The sequence below is a fragment of the Bombus pyrosoma genome, linkage group LG11, assembly GCF_014825855.1.
Source record: "Bombus pyrosoma isolate SC7728 linkage group LG11, ASM1482585v1, whole genome shotgun sequence".
Classification (NCBI taxonomy): domain Eukaryota; kingdom Metazoa; phylum Arthropoda; class Insecta; order Hymenoptera; family Apidae; genus Bombus; species Bombus pyrosoma.
The window spans coordinates 9,933,886-9,949,363 of record NC_057780.1 but is presented as its reverse complement, the minus strand read 5'-3'; the positions used below and the strand labels follow the sequence as shown (position 1 = coordinate 9,949,363).

Here is a 15,478-nt window from a genome sequence, read left to right as displayed (position 1 = left end):
CAACCGATTGTTAATTTTTATCGAATAAAAATGTAATCCTTCCTCGTTTTGTTTTACGTTTTTCGTAAAATTTGTAATAGAAGCATTTACTCTGCGGTCGACGTGTATAATTGTCATTGCTTGATTTTACCTGCGTACCTCATGAGGCATTTTTGAAACTAAACTTCGCAGTTAACAGACTAAACGTTCCGACAAAATTTATCTTTCACGAGTCAAATCATTCTGTACGGTTGACAGGTCGAACGATAGAAGCTTCAAAACGAAAAATAAAAACGATACAATCGTCTGGACCGGGTTGTCGTCAAAGTTCGCGTCACATCTTCTCTTCGTGGCCACCAACTATTTATTTTCACCGACAAATTTTATTATCAAGCAACGGTTGAAGTTAGCAGAACGGCCGGGGGAATTTTCATTGCATATAAAAAGAGAGAATCGCGGGTTCATAGGGCGACGGGGGGCACGTTTCACGCCTTCAGAGAAATCCTTAAAGCCGTTTAAGCCCTGCGGTGACGCCGGATCTCACGTAGCCACGGTAGAGGCGGAGCCAGGAGTTGCGGCGTTCAACGACGGATGAATGGAGCTTAACTCTGCGGCTGTTACGATTTGTACGCGTATTCGTTCCCGTAGATTCGAATGGTTAATTCACCTATAATCGCCGCGTTCCTACTGCGTATCGCATTTTCTTATTACACATCACGTTCGCCGGCTTAAAACGCGAGAACGGAACAACGAAAGGGGTAATTATTAAGTTTTATACGTGTTTCTTATTACCTTTCCGCATTATTACTCGTTATTATTTATTTTCTGAGGATATTGGATTGTTTGCATGTGATATAGGATATAAGGAACTATATTTAGTGACAAAACAATAGCGATTGTTCTTAAAATTCTTCCTCTCTTCCTTGTGAAAAAGGAAAAGAAAAAGGAGAGGAAGAAAAAGTGCACTTTGTTTGGGAATTATCAGTGGATTTATTATTAAGGCCCTCTCAACATCCTTAGGCATTAGGATAGTGTAGGACACGTTGAAGGATGTCTATGAAATAAACGAATAAGTACTATAGCTAGTGTAGTATGATCTTCACAATTAACTTCTTTTCACGTGTTAACATTTGTTTGCAATAAAGAAGTTAGAAAGAGCGTGACAATTTCGTGTTTTTATAAATGTAAACTTAGCTCCGCATTCTAAACACTATAGCGAGCGCTTTATTTCAGATATTTTACGTATTTATGCATATTATGTACATTTGCACGTTTTGAAATTCTTCATAAATGCATAAACATGTGCAGTTTACAGTAACGAGAGGGAAGAAAAGAAATGAAAGCACGGAGAAGCCATTGTTTCGCTGCATATACATTTTAATTTGCTGGGACGTCATTGTCAAGTAAAAGCCTCTTGGTACGAAGATATTACAAGGCTAGGAGAGGACGATGGGGTGAATGCGGGATCATCCGATCCATACCGCCGCCATGATATATCATAAGTTCCATTATCCGGCTCCCGTGTTACATTATCGCGGCACGTTTCGGTTTAAAGGCATCCCTCAGGTGAAATAGCCATTGCCTTTCTTGCCCTCTTCTGTATACGACGTCGTGTAAATTCAATTTAACTGGTTCGAAGGATGAAAGACGTGTCGAGACTCTTCAACGCCCCCTCCTTCCTTTTACTTCTTCTTCGGCTCGACCGATTTAACGGGGTAATTACCTACGTACCGTCTATTTAGACCAGTAATGGAACTACCACCATGGTGTATTTCTTCGATTGAATTTTATGGTGGATTTTCCACCGGAAGATGTAGAAGTTCATTACCGGCTTCACCGGGATTCGATGTTCAGATTTATTTTGGTTTTCGAAGAGTGCCTTTGAAGAGAGACTAATAATAAATCGAATAGAAATTCGAGTATTTGTATTTCCAATCATATTAATACAATTTTTATACTTTTATATCCTGGTACGATGGCTAAAGCTCTCTTCCGTTGTAATTTTCTGTGGGTGAAAGTAGCTCGTTATTGGCTTCATTGAAATTTGTTGTACGAACTTATATCAATTTTCGAGGAGTATCCTGGAGAGAAGTAATCGTAATATTTGTATTTTTCATCCAATTACACAGGTGTCGTATTTTTATATTTTTATATCTTCGCACGAAGCATAAGCAAATTTTTCTATACGTATAAAATGGAATTCCATCTTCGATAGATTCATAAATAGGATATTACTGTATAGCGCTATAAATTGTGTTTATTATATGATATTTCAAATTCCCTCTTTCCATTTTCTATTCGCTCGGAAAAAGATATATTAGAGAATGCAAAGAAACAAGTAGCAGCAAATTGAATCGATACGTACCGAGTCACCCGTTATGATAACGGCTATGTAGATATTAAATTATATTCAGTATGTTTGCAGTAGCTATGGCGAGGAAGAAGTGACTTTGTATTAGAGGTCTTCCAATATGGGACTATTTCCTGGCCCTCGACCCCTGTCTCCTTCGAACCTCTTTTTTCTCTCCGACATCGACCCTTTCCTACCGAGTGCTCCCGTCATGCTGCGGTGTTACGGTATTATAAGCTTAGAAATATCATAATATCGGCGACATGTTTTCCGGAATATTGAATTTTGAACAGGAGAGAATCGGACGAGAAGTCGAGCGCTAGAATTCTCGACGAGAAATTCAACACCCGGTTCGTCTTTTTGAAACGCCAATGTGTTCTAAGGTATTAAATATTTAAAGGGTACCTTTACTTGCTTTTAAGCTCTGTTCCCAACGAATTTGATCTCTCGAATTGAAAGGGATTTCAAGTTAGAAAAATTGTAGGATCTTTTGGAATTTGTATATTGAATGAGGCTCTATAGAAGGAATACAAATTTCAAAGCATGAAAAAGTATTCTTTTCTGTAAAGACTAATTCTGACTAATTAAATGACTGACTCGCTTCGAGAAGCGCGCGTCGGTAAAAAACGATTATTTGAAATAATCTTCTACTAAAAAATATTAAAGGACCAATTCTTGTTCCAACTTACCTGCACAAGTATACTTTAATTAGCAATAGGACTTATTCAATTCTTTTATTTAATAACTATTTGAAAGAAATATTCCGGTAAACTGAGGCCATATTGTTTTTCCATATTCCTAAATTAGCCTTTGAATATTCCATAGAAAACTATCGCAAAGCGTACCGTAACACCACGAAAGAAACTTACATTCTGCTGTCGAGCCGTCGAACGGAAAGTTGCTCGATATCGCGGCATTCCACTCCTTTTAAAAAACAAGTAACTCGTACACATCCGGGAACATTCCCCCCGGAGAATTCGTTAAACGAGAGGAGGAATTATCGAGGAATCGTCGAACCGTCGTCTTTCAGCGACTGCATCCGAGCGGGAGCATAATCTCGCCTCGTTTCGTGTCAATATAAGGCGAAACTTCGATGAACCGTCACCCCCCGTGGGAGGGTTGCCACCGCCGTCGCTCTGCCGACTTTTTAATTGCGAATCTTCCGCGAAGAGATATCGTAACTATCGTCCAGGGAGAGAGACAGGGTACCGCGATAAAATTCCACGTCCGAGAGCCGAATGAAAAAAGACTCCGATTTCTTCGACGATTTTTTCATTTCTTCTCTCCCCTGTCGAACAACTTGTCCGCGAAAATTCAAGAAGATATTCCGCGTCGAGAGTCGTTCATCAGATACACCCTTCCTGCCCATTTCTTTTTTTGCTTTTCTGAAAGACGGCCGCCTTTGAGCAAAACGCGGAGAAAAGTTGCAAAAAAGTTGAAAAGCTTCCATCTTTTTTCCATTCTCTTTTTATTTTCTTCGTCTGTATGCCCCAACCAGCAAGCGCGGTCGGAATCGTCCAGATCAACTTTTATATAAAATTCCCTCTCTACCGAGAGGCGCGTGTAAATCAAAGGACGCAATTAATCGGAGGTTGATTGCAATACTTCGCGGACTTTCAATATCCAATTTCGTGCTGGCAAAGGACCGCGATGGTGGACGACCGATGCGAGTTTCCGTCCACTCTTACAGCTTCGTCGCGAGCCGTCGCGGCTATCTTCTTGCCGGACACCGAATCAAGTACGTTCTACTTTTATGCGCGTCGTTTCTGGGATCTATCAACTTTCCATCGAGTCAATTTCCACAAGGCGAATCGAAAAATTGTTTTCGTTTTGCTTCTGATTCGTTTGAGGATTTACTTAACGCTCTCTCGTTAGAGTTCTGTTGCTACGGTAAATTGCAGGCTTTCCGTAGATTGGGTGCCTTTGATGTATTAGTGTATGATGGCGAAGAAATAGAATTTGTGGTAGGAATAGAATTCTACAATAAGGAAATGGAAACTTAAAATATAAATAAAGAAGTTTGTATTTTTCTATCAACGAGCAAGATACATCTGTATTTTCTGTAATTTTTTTTTATGACAGATATAAACAATCTTTTCCTTTCACAGCACATACCTTTTTTGAAAATTCATTGGTTTAATAATTCTGGTATAATATGAAATTTAAAAATATAGAAAGCTCGTATTCTTTCTATTGCACACTATATTGTATTCTATATCGCGTAAAACAAGAAACTTATTTGTCGAAAAGTGAGGGAAGAAAAATTATAAGATATCGTTCTAGATGTATTTCCTAAAAATTTTGCCAAATTTCTTACATCATTGTACTATAATAATTCGATCAACACTTATGTATAAAATCTATTATTCAGAATAATCTTGAGTTAATTCTAATCGATTAGCACGCACGAAATAAATTATTCGCCATAAAATAACTTTTAATTAACCAACGCGAGTTTATCTATACGTTATAACACGACATAAAATTCCTTATCGTTCACAGAATTCGCATGCAACTAACTAACGTCCGCCTTCGTCTTCGTTTCGTCGAAAAACGTTGCATAGTAGACGAACGATTATACAGGTCAAGTGAAGAGCAGCAAAAACTTGGCAAAAGAAGCGAACGCGGAACGCTAGAGCAAGAAGATAATTCCCGCTGATCGTAGGAAGGATACCCGGTCTTTCCGGATCCATGGAAAAAAAAAGGATCGAAGAGATTTCCAAGCGGGGAACCGTGGCCAAGGAACCGAGCCTAATGGGGAATGGAGGCTTAATTACAGGCTCTGGCGGATATTAAGGGTATGCACGGCAGCTCAGTATAAACGTTGAAGCTGTCGTGTGCGTCTATCGGCTGAAATTGACTACGATAGGAGCAAACGCGGTGCAACCACAGGAAAGGAGACAGATAGACGGAAAGGGAGAAAATCGAGGAAAATAAGGTGAAACGAGGGGTTTGGGAGTTTGAAGAGGATAACGCAGATAGATTGACAGATAAGTACCACCGAGTAAAAAGCTGAGTGGTGTCTAACGAGTGACGAGCAAAGTGAGAGATAAAGAGGCGCGTGATAACAGAGATGGAAGAAAGAAGACAAAATGGTGTCTGGTTATTTGCATTGCTTGAAAATCGACGATGTGCACGATGTAGAAACATTAAATGGTCATAATTCAAGCACGTTGACAGCTCTAGAATATACCAATTAAGGTAGCTGCACGGTGGCGGATATTAAGATCGAGCCTGGATACACGCGACACCGATGTTATCGTCTTTCGCCGCCTCCGCGCATCAATGGCTTCGCCGTGTGTGGTTTTACACACGTGCCACTTGTCACGTGGCATACGGGATCGTACGTATGTGTGTAGGTAGACGTACCACAGGGACGTACACGAGCAGACGTGGCAAACATTATTGCGATATTGGACACATAGTGGCAGCGGGCTACCAACGCGGTAAGCAAACCTCTTTAGCACAAAGCAAATGGGAACTCTGATTTAACACGACTCAGTAGTTGGCCCGAAACTCTCTGAATATACTGATTGTGGTATCATCGTGGTAGCAACCTATGACTCGTTTGGTGGACATAGTGATTAAAATGTTTTGGATGTAGTTTCTCCTTTAGGTGGTTTTTTTTTAGGCTGAATGTGTGTGTGCCTGTGTGTGTAGTATAAATATACAGTGAATCACGAAAGTATTCAAAGATTTACGATACATCTTTATGAATATATTATGCGCGTTATACGAGCCTTTTTGAATTTTTATTTAGCAAATTGTTTAACTATTGAAGAATATACAGGAAGAATACGATAAGAATTTCCTATTTTCTACAGGGAAGCAGTTTTAAAATTGAATATATTGTTACATTGATAGCATATTAGCAAAATTACCTTTGACTTTAGAGCTAGAATATTGTTCACAATATTAAAATAATTATATCTTTGGCTTTGATAACATTTCTCCAACTTACTATCAAAAAAGACTATCTTTGAACCTAATAGACTGTTTCCATTTTAAATCGTTATATTAAAATTCTTCTGTTTAATAGTAAAATGATTACTAAAATTTAGTGATCTTCTATGATGTTGAATTACTATCAAACGATCCTTCACCTTCATTTTGCACAGCTAGATAGTTCTTACATGTTATTCTCATTATCCAAACAGCGATAATCACCATGTCATCACGTACCCTAAGAGCCCATAATAACCCCTCGAACCATTCACCTCATCTTCAGATAATCCCTAAACCTTTTTCCTTCGGCAGTTATCTACCCCCTTTGCGACGATGTTTCACCAATATCGAGCAACGACATCGACAACAATGATATCAAAAGTTATTCAAGCCTGTGATCGATATTTTCGAAGCTTTTAGACCCTCGGCTGACCTAGTTTCTGCGTAATCTAAGGCCGTAACGAAGACATTAGCGTGTTGAAATTCGAGGGTAATGACCAGGATGGAGACATTTATACAAATGAACATTTTTATGAATATAATTTGAAAAATCGTACCTAGATCTAGAGATTTGTTTTACCTACTTACATATCATAACTGGACTGGCCATTTGACATATTTATAAGAAATTTGAATTGTGGAAAATGTACACAATATAAATAATCGATAAAAATGTATAAAATATCCAGGATATAGTGTAATAGTAATTAAAAGTACAATATAATAATAGAAGTATAGTATACGTAGAAAGCACAGTAATAAAATAAAAGTATAGTATGATAAAGTGCCTATAATATTTTTCATAGGTGAAACAGTCTTCTATCTCGGTACCATTTTTTAAATTATATTCATAAAAATATGAATTCGCATACATATTCGCAGTCTAATTATAAGAAACACCACGTTTTAAATATTTCATAGATTTATTTATTACGTGGAATCTGTGCATTTTTCAACCTTCAAATTACCCATAGATGCATAAAAACCCGCAGTGCAGTAATTTAGCCTGACCGATATGTAAGTAATATAATACAAATCAGCGTTGTCGTCGTCGATTAAGATATCTTGCCAAGGTATTTCCAAGAAGTTTCTACGATCGAACGGTCTCTATGAATGCCAATGGCAAATCCGATCGACTCGGTCACGCGAAAATCTCTTCGTCCATTACGCTAACGCGAGTCCGTGTCGAGAAGCAAAGTACGGTGCCCGTTTTATATTGGACGCAAGAAGATGGAAGCATAATCGTTTCTCGTGCGATCATACGTTCGTCGTACTGGCCGGTTGCGTGGACTTCGTTTGAAATTCTATGCATTCGGGAAAGGGGATGAATATTCACGCGGAGCTCAAAGACGCGGAGTACGCGCGCGCCTGTTTCGCTCTGCTCGTCCGCTTGTAAAAGTACTAATTAATGGTAAATACCGGCGATGCACGTGGAAATCTGATGAGATTGTTATTTTCATAAGGTGAATCCTTCCATTCTTTTTTCCCTGACCAGAGAATAATTTTGAATATTTCTAGAATTCTCCATGAACCTCGGTGGCTGGGATTAATTTGATTGGAATTGAATATGAATTTTTTTTTATACGCGGTTTATTACGTTTGAAAGCTTGTATTTGTCTTGGTGACGGATAAAAGTATTGATTTATAAAGAGACCAATATTTTTTGTATTATTAAATATATTCAAATATATCTAATTGTAGACAGCTATACAAAACTGAATTTAATCCCAACAAAATATCTTAGTAAAATTCTGAATAAAATTGAAAATTTAGTATTATCCGTACCACCTCCCTTTTAAATACCCTTTTAAATAAATAATTTAAATAAACCACGCTTTTAAATAAAAGATTTAATAAATCTTGCTTAATCCAAACATATCAACCGAATTATTTTTTTAGAACAATGATCGTAAAATAATTCTCTTTTGCGATTTCATATTTTACATTATGCTTTTGTCTGGAACGTTGTTATTACAGTTAGTATTTCAGATAATAATAATACTATAATTTAAGTAGTAGATTGAATCTAAAGAAAAGATATTACTTTTTAAAATGTTAAAACAAATTCAGACGTGTGCTAAAATATTAAATTGCGCAAAGTTTAATTTAAAACGATAGAAACGTAGTATCTCTAAAACATAAAGTGTCATGTTAATATTTTAATATTTTTTAGAGATAATGAATTGTTATATTTTTAAAAATCTCAAAGGTAATTTTAATCAATCTTTATTACGCAGCAATAAGTGTATCGCGCCTTACGATCTATAAATTTCGATATTGTGTTATATATGGGTTTTATGTTACGTTGACGTTATATTAACGTTAATTTAGACGCCCCGACGTCTCTTCGTTTTTTCCTAGACTCTATTTTATTTGCAGTAAATAGCCGGGATATGATGCTGTAACGTTGTTGCGGAAATTGTGTATGAAACGATGATGCCGTTATAAAAGTTTTATCGGATAATATTATTTACTGTTTTATCCAGATTTTTATCCCAGCTCCGAGGTATATTATCTATTATGTAATTTCATCGTATAATATTACTGGATTAAAACTTATGAAGAAATTATGCACGTCAGCAAATTATATTCGTGATGATAAATTAATACAAATGGCTGTACAATTTTCACACATTTATTCTTATATTTATAATAATTTTTTAATACATACAAAAAGTTGCGTTGTTTTTCAAATAAAGCTTTAACAGGTAGTTCCTTTGAAATACTACAGATATTTAATCAAATATGATTCAATGCTCTTTTTTCGAAACTGATATAAACATTTTCATTATTCGTACCAAACAATAATTTTTATTATAAACCTTCTTATGATCAAATATACTGGATTTCTAGTAAATTTCTTCTGTCTCTAATGTAGTTGACAATTGACAATATAATAAACTTTGACGAGTAGTATTAACCTGTCAAGTTCGAATTTTGAAAAAACAAGACATATTTTACATACACCTGATATAATAATTAGACATATTTTAGAAACATTTAAATCGTAACTAAAAGTAAATCTATTGGACTGTGACATAAGACGATAGTAGTACGAAAGAAACGACAAGGAAAATAGATCTCGGTGGCGTCAGAAGATAAGAATACGGACACGGAATAAAAATTACAGATCCAAGTCATATATTTACCGTGAAGATGCTCTGCCACTGACTTCTCCTGCTAAGCTTGCCAACACCTTTCATATATAATGGCCGTATAAGTCTGCCAGCTCTATATGAAACACTTACGAATCTCTCGCCCGTGTGCAGGCGAGTTCTGCCTCTAGAAAACACGATTGTCTTACTGTCATTTACAGGCTACGTTTGCTAAATAACTAATGCTCTTCGAATTTCAACCGGATATGTGTAAGTAGAAGCGCGTTAAAGTACGATTGCAATGGAAAAACCAAAAATCGTATATTTTGGAAGCACATACACAGTGCCCTAAGAAAGTATAGAGAACTTGTATGTCTTTATCGCTCGGCACATAAATCATTCGAAAGTATCATTAACATTGTAATAAAATAGAAAAATCATGGTTATATAGAGAATGTTTAAAAGAAAATTGAAAATGTATACAGAATATCGAATATGCCGTAGTCTTCTTATTTTGGTCCTTACAAAATATGATATTCGAAAGACATAGATACAAAATTAGATACTTTGGAAGTCTGTAAACACTACGTGAAGAAATTCGTTACTGAACAAGTCGAACAGTTTTCCAAGAAAAGGCTCGTCAAGTTACAGACGGCAAAAGGTCAAATTGTAATTAAATTTTTCTTAACTCTCGTTACGAATTTTTCCTACAACCTAATATCTATATCGTTTTCTTATTTTTCAATCTACGAAGTTGATCGGGCTTCCGAATGGCTCGTATATCTCTCACTTTCGATCGATGTTCCGTAATACAAGCGATAGTCCCGATCGCACGAAAGTCTCGCGATGGTCCCCAACGCAAACACACACCGTACGAAGTAAAACTTTCCTAGTGGCAGGAAAGGAATCCTCAGGAACGCCCTCCGATAAGGGAGGCGAGTAATGAGTAATAGGCTGTTTATTTTCAAAGTTCCTTTTGCGGGCTGGAGGTTTGAAAGGAGGGTTGGGTCGCGAGGAAACGAAGAGACGTCTCGACCCCAAGCTGGGTTAGGTGGCAAGGGTGGCGCAGGTAAGACGTAGAGGGGACTGCGGTACTGGCAGATAATACTATTAATTTACTTCCAAGAATCGTAAAATTACGATGAAACTTTAAATTGGATATTTTATCTGAGAATCTTACTGGATGTGCTCGGCCGGCACTCTTTCACCCCCTTTTCGTTCTCCACCCTGCAGGTATCCGGAGTTCCTTTCTTTTTTCTTCGTCCACGATTTCGAGCGCCGTCTCCTTTCACCGTGGCTCTCGCATACCATTCAACGGAACAACGTTTCCATCGAACGAGCTGTCTAATCGGTCTTATCGCAGGAATATCCCTTCCGCGAGCTTTTTAATGGCGGCCTATCAAAACGGCGGCTACGGAAGAGCGTAATCAAGAGCCGGGGCTATTAAGAGACTTCCCGATGAGAAATTCAAGGTACCAACTTCTTTGAACATCGTGTGGTTTTCGAAGTCGTGACCTAACAATTCGCGTGAGAATTCTAACAAATTGACTTTCAACGTCTCGAACTACGGAGAATTGGTAATGATCTTCGTCTACTTATTTAGGGGACGCGATGTAAATTCAATTGGCGGATCTTGAGTTTGCCTGCGAGCAACTTTATAGGCATTCAATATTGTTAGCAGGAAATAATTTAGAGAAATCTTTTCAATTATATATAATATATGATTTTTCTGTTAATCCTTGACAGGTTATGATCGACTTATTTAAGATTTGACTCGAGTGAAAGAATGCATTTTTAGCGCTTCGTATATTTTTCACAAGGGAAATATGCGTTAATAATAATTAAACCGAGGATGTTTATGCAATTGATATTTTCCAGCAAATAATCATTGGAATAAAATCCAAATAGAGATTAGTTTTGTCATTTTTCTATTGAAGATATGTAATTAAGTAGCTACGTATTTATATAGACTAATATGAACTTGGTTTAAAAAGTATACGTGTCATATGTGATTTAGTCATAGCTGTCTACAATTTACTATGTGAGCATTAACACTAGAATTATCACACCAGTCAAATTGGCTGGTTTTACAATTTTATTTTAAAATTCCTACTTCATGTTATATTTTTTCCCGCAATGATGTAATGACTTTCGCAACGCTAACTAAAAGAATAATATAATGAATTTTATTTTGTTTTTTTATGTATTCGAACTCAAAATAATTTTGTACCAAGGCTACTTATACCAATACCAATCAATCTGAAGTCTTGCAATCTGTTTATCGAACCCCAATTCACCAGTTTCCTCGTTTTGTACAACTTCCCACACGTTTTTCAAATTTTTACTGCGTATCATTCGATATGATGATGTCAGTTATCAGGAAAATTTCGCACCGAACGCTAGATCTCTAGATGCTAATACTAAAAATACCATATCAGTCAAAATGACTGGTTCTATAATTTTATAAATGTGTCAATCCTCGTTTCGAGATCATGGTCCCAGATGGATTAATAATACCAAAAATGTACTACATAACATGGAATTCCTTCTGTAAGAAAGTAATAAATCAGTAAATATAAAAATATTCTATTATTACGTATTTTTTAGTAGAAATAGTTTCGTGTTAACTATCGATAGTTCTAATGTTAAGTAACTTTGGAATTATAGCGTCGATTTCTACTACATATTTTATTTAACTATTCATTGAAATAACATGTTACTATTTTTTACTGTCATCACGAAAACCAATTCTCATCTTTCATTTCAATGTACACAAAACTTAAACAACCTAAATGATCGACGTTCGTTTAGACTCGTAGATATTTGGTAAAGTGATAGCAAACAGGCCACTCCGAGTAATAGTTCTCGGAGGGATGGTGCGATCGTTAATTTGCCGAGTGTGACTTGACCGATGCAACTGATAACCCATCTTCTATCCTCGAAGTTTCACGGCCGGCCAAACTTCCTTTTCCGCGCAGGAAGTTCAACGATCTCGTGGAGGTCGCTATTGGACGACAATGAGCCTAAGGTAACCAGCCTCACCATGGTTGTTGTTGCTGTACGAGTTGGATGATGTCTGACCTCAGTTTCCGTCGTTACTCCGCCACTTCCTCAACCGTGAACTTGCCTTTGAAGGGAAGCTTCTGACTTGACTGCGTAATGAGTCTTTCTACTTACGCATCGCCCGCACCGTCCCACCAAATTTCGTCCACGTTATATTCGGATAGACTCGAAGATGTTCGTTGAAAATATTCTTAAAATATAAACAGCAATTAGATATCGTGAATATATTTCGGAATCATTGATAACTGGTATAAACGTAAGAAATTTTGAGTTAATTCTGAAGGAGATTTTTGTGAAACATGTTTACGTTTACAAAAATTTAAAAAAAATTCTATGATATAATTTTTTTATCAGAATATCTTTAGAAATCGAAATTGGGAAACATAGTCTGTTGCTATCACGAAATGTTTTCAGTGGACGAAGAAGGAGAAGAATGGGTAAATACATAAAACGGAGAAAAACTAAAAAAAATGTTAACAATGTAACAATAATTAGTTTCTGAGTGCAATAAAGTGAAATACCAAAAATTTCTAATCGATATTTGTAATTCTTTTTCTCAGAATTATAAAGACATTTCAGATATAGAGGGGTTAAATACCACCTGCACGTTTGGTAATATTTTGTAATTAAATAAAAAATTATATTTTACATGAAAAGATCATCTGGAATGTTTCCGTTCTTTCATCCCTTAAACAGTCTACTGTTTCACCAATGTATACTGATATTGTGTATCGGTGTCGACTCCCTTCTGATGAAGTAAACTACGGTGTTTACGAAAGGTAGGCGACAAAACCCCGCGTATAGCCGAAAACTAACAGCGATGCGGGTCGTGAAAGCTTAAAATACTCCGGCTTGAAATTTTCGTCGGCACTGCTGCGCCTGAAAATATTTTGTGCCTTGCGGCACTCAAGATTCACTCGTTTTCATTACGTTCCTTTTTTCTGCTCTTTCTTTTTCTTTCTTTTTACCCCATTTTACTACTTCTCCCTCAGTTTCTCTGTTTGCTTTTAAGCACTTTCCCTTATTTCTCTTTTCTATCTCCTTCCCCTGTACCATCTTTTCTTCTTATCCTTTTTTCAACAACTTTCATCGTTCCATCCATTTCTATCTCTTTTTCTTCTTTTGCCTAAGATACATTTCGAAGTCTCTTCAACTATGCGATCAAGTTATTATTCTTTGAAAATAAGACTAAAAGATCTTTCAAAATTTTCCACTTTAACGTTACAATTATCAAAATGATTAATTCACGATTTCTTCTAGAAATTTTAAACAACGATGCACATTCAAGGGCTTTTTATATGATTTTTTTTAACAAAATACAATATAGATTGGCTTTGCTTTTCTTTTGCATTAGTTCTAGCACTGAACAACACAACTTTTCTCTAAAATATATTTCTCCATAGTACAAAATATAGCGTCCTTTTTCCGTTATCCAAAAGTTACCTCCGTTAGAATTATTCCTTCGATAACTCTAAACCACGGAAACCTTAATCATCGAAACTGCGCGGTCGCAAATAATCCTTCGCAGTTGCAACGTGTACAGGTTTTCCGGGACGAAGAGCTCGCCGTATCCTTTTCTAGGTGGACGATCGTCATGGAAGTGTGCGCGCGCGGTTGTGTACAAAAATACACGAAGAAATTCCTGGTCCACGACACGGCTTGAAAAGGGTTTGAAAACGCTGGAGGAAGAGAGGGTGTGGGTACATCGGGGGTTAGATGGGTATTTTACGTTTGAGGGGTCGGTAAGCTTCTGATGTATTACTGGCTGAGCCTGCGGAGTCAGCGCTGCCGGTCCAACAAACTGGACAATCCGATTTTTTCCTCCTCTCTCGCTCGTCTCTTCTTCCCCGAGACGGAATGAAAAAGGTCCATGACGAAACTACCGATTCCGACGAACGCCGACTAGCGCCACGACGCTCTTGTGCCCGCGCCAAGATTCTCATGGCAAGATACAAATTGTAATCCGGCGTGATTGGATCGCGAAATTAGCGGTGCGTTAGTTGAACGTGGACGTTTCGCTGTACCAAGGAAAATTGAAGCGTTTCAGTGAGATTGGATCGTGTGCCATCTCTCTTTCCTTTTTTCTGCCTATCTTTTTTCCATATAATATCGCATGAAATTTGTCATAGATCCTCGGTTTGCTGGAAGAAAGACACGAATATAGAAATGGAAAATAGAAATAGAAGTAAGAAAGTGATGAATTATCGGAGCATATATAAGTATTTAACTAACAATCTTTGGGAGATTTCTCATAGAAATACGCAACTGTAAGACAGTTTTATATAAAAATGAAGACTCGAATAATTTTCATTCTCAATTTTATAGAATTACTATTCCGCTCATACATATTGCACATAATATATGTAAACCGAGACGTTTTAAATCTACATTCGATCACGTCAATGTAAAATTTTGATGTGAAAATTTGGTTTTTCATATTTAACTCTTCCTCGTAGTATCAAATATTTATTTTCTCATTATACTAAAATGTGTGCAAAAAAATGTATTCAAAATGGACAGCTAAATTATTGAAACTTTAGAAAGTATCTACCATTTAAATACCTTTGTCCATTTTATATTATAAGTGGATTCATTATTGTAAGTAGAAATAGAATTTATTGTAGACGTATAAAATTGTTATTTGCAAGCCAGGAATTGATTTCAGAATATGGTATTTAATATATGTATATATATATATATGTATTTTTATAACGTAAAAAATGGAGAAATATATGGAAAATTTTTCGCAGATTTTTCACCATTCTTTCTGATTTCTGTGCAATGTATATCTACAGTGTTCAATGAAGATTCCATACATCATATGATCCCTCGAAGAGAATCGACTGTGTTTCATACTGGCCAGAAATGTATTTCGAAACGGGGTTGCTGGATTTTGATTGACTCTTTAGCGGACGGCGCTCCAGTTTCGATGGATTATTTCATTTCCGCCAGTGAGATCGACTCGTTGCGTGCTTTACGTATTTCGAGGCGTACGAATTTTTGCATTTAGTCGTCTGCTCTTTGTGGTAGCTCTGTTGGCCGCTGT

At 36.7% G+C, this 15,478-nt stretch overlaps 1 protein-coding gene across 1 annotated transcript in view; it reads left to right on the top strand.

Moving 5' to 3' along the window:
- The window catches only part of LOC122572281 (delta-1-pyrroline-5-carboxylate dehydrogenase, mitochondrial), a 56,364-nt gene extending 49,979 nt beyond the window's left edge, over positions 1-6,385 (top strand). The window contains exon 8 of the mRNA XM_043737076.1: positions 4,832-6,385. The gene's annotated coding sequence lies outside the window, so the exon portion shown is untranslated. The remainder of the gene's footprint in view (positions 1-4,831) is intronic.
- The last annotated feature ends 9,093 nt before the right edge of the window (positions 6,386-15,478 follow it).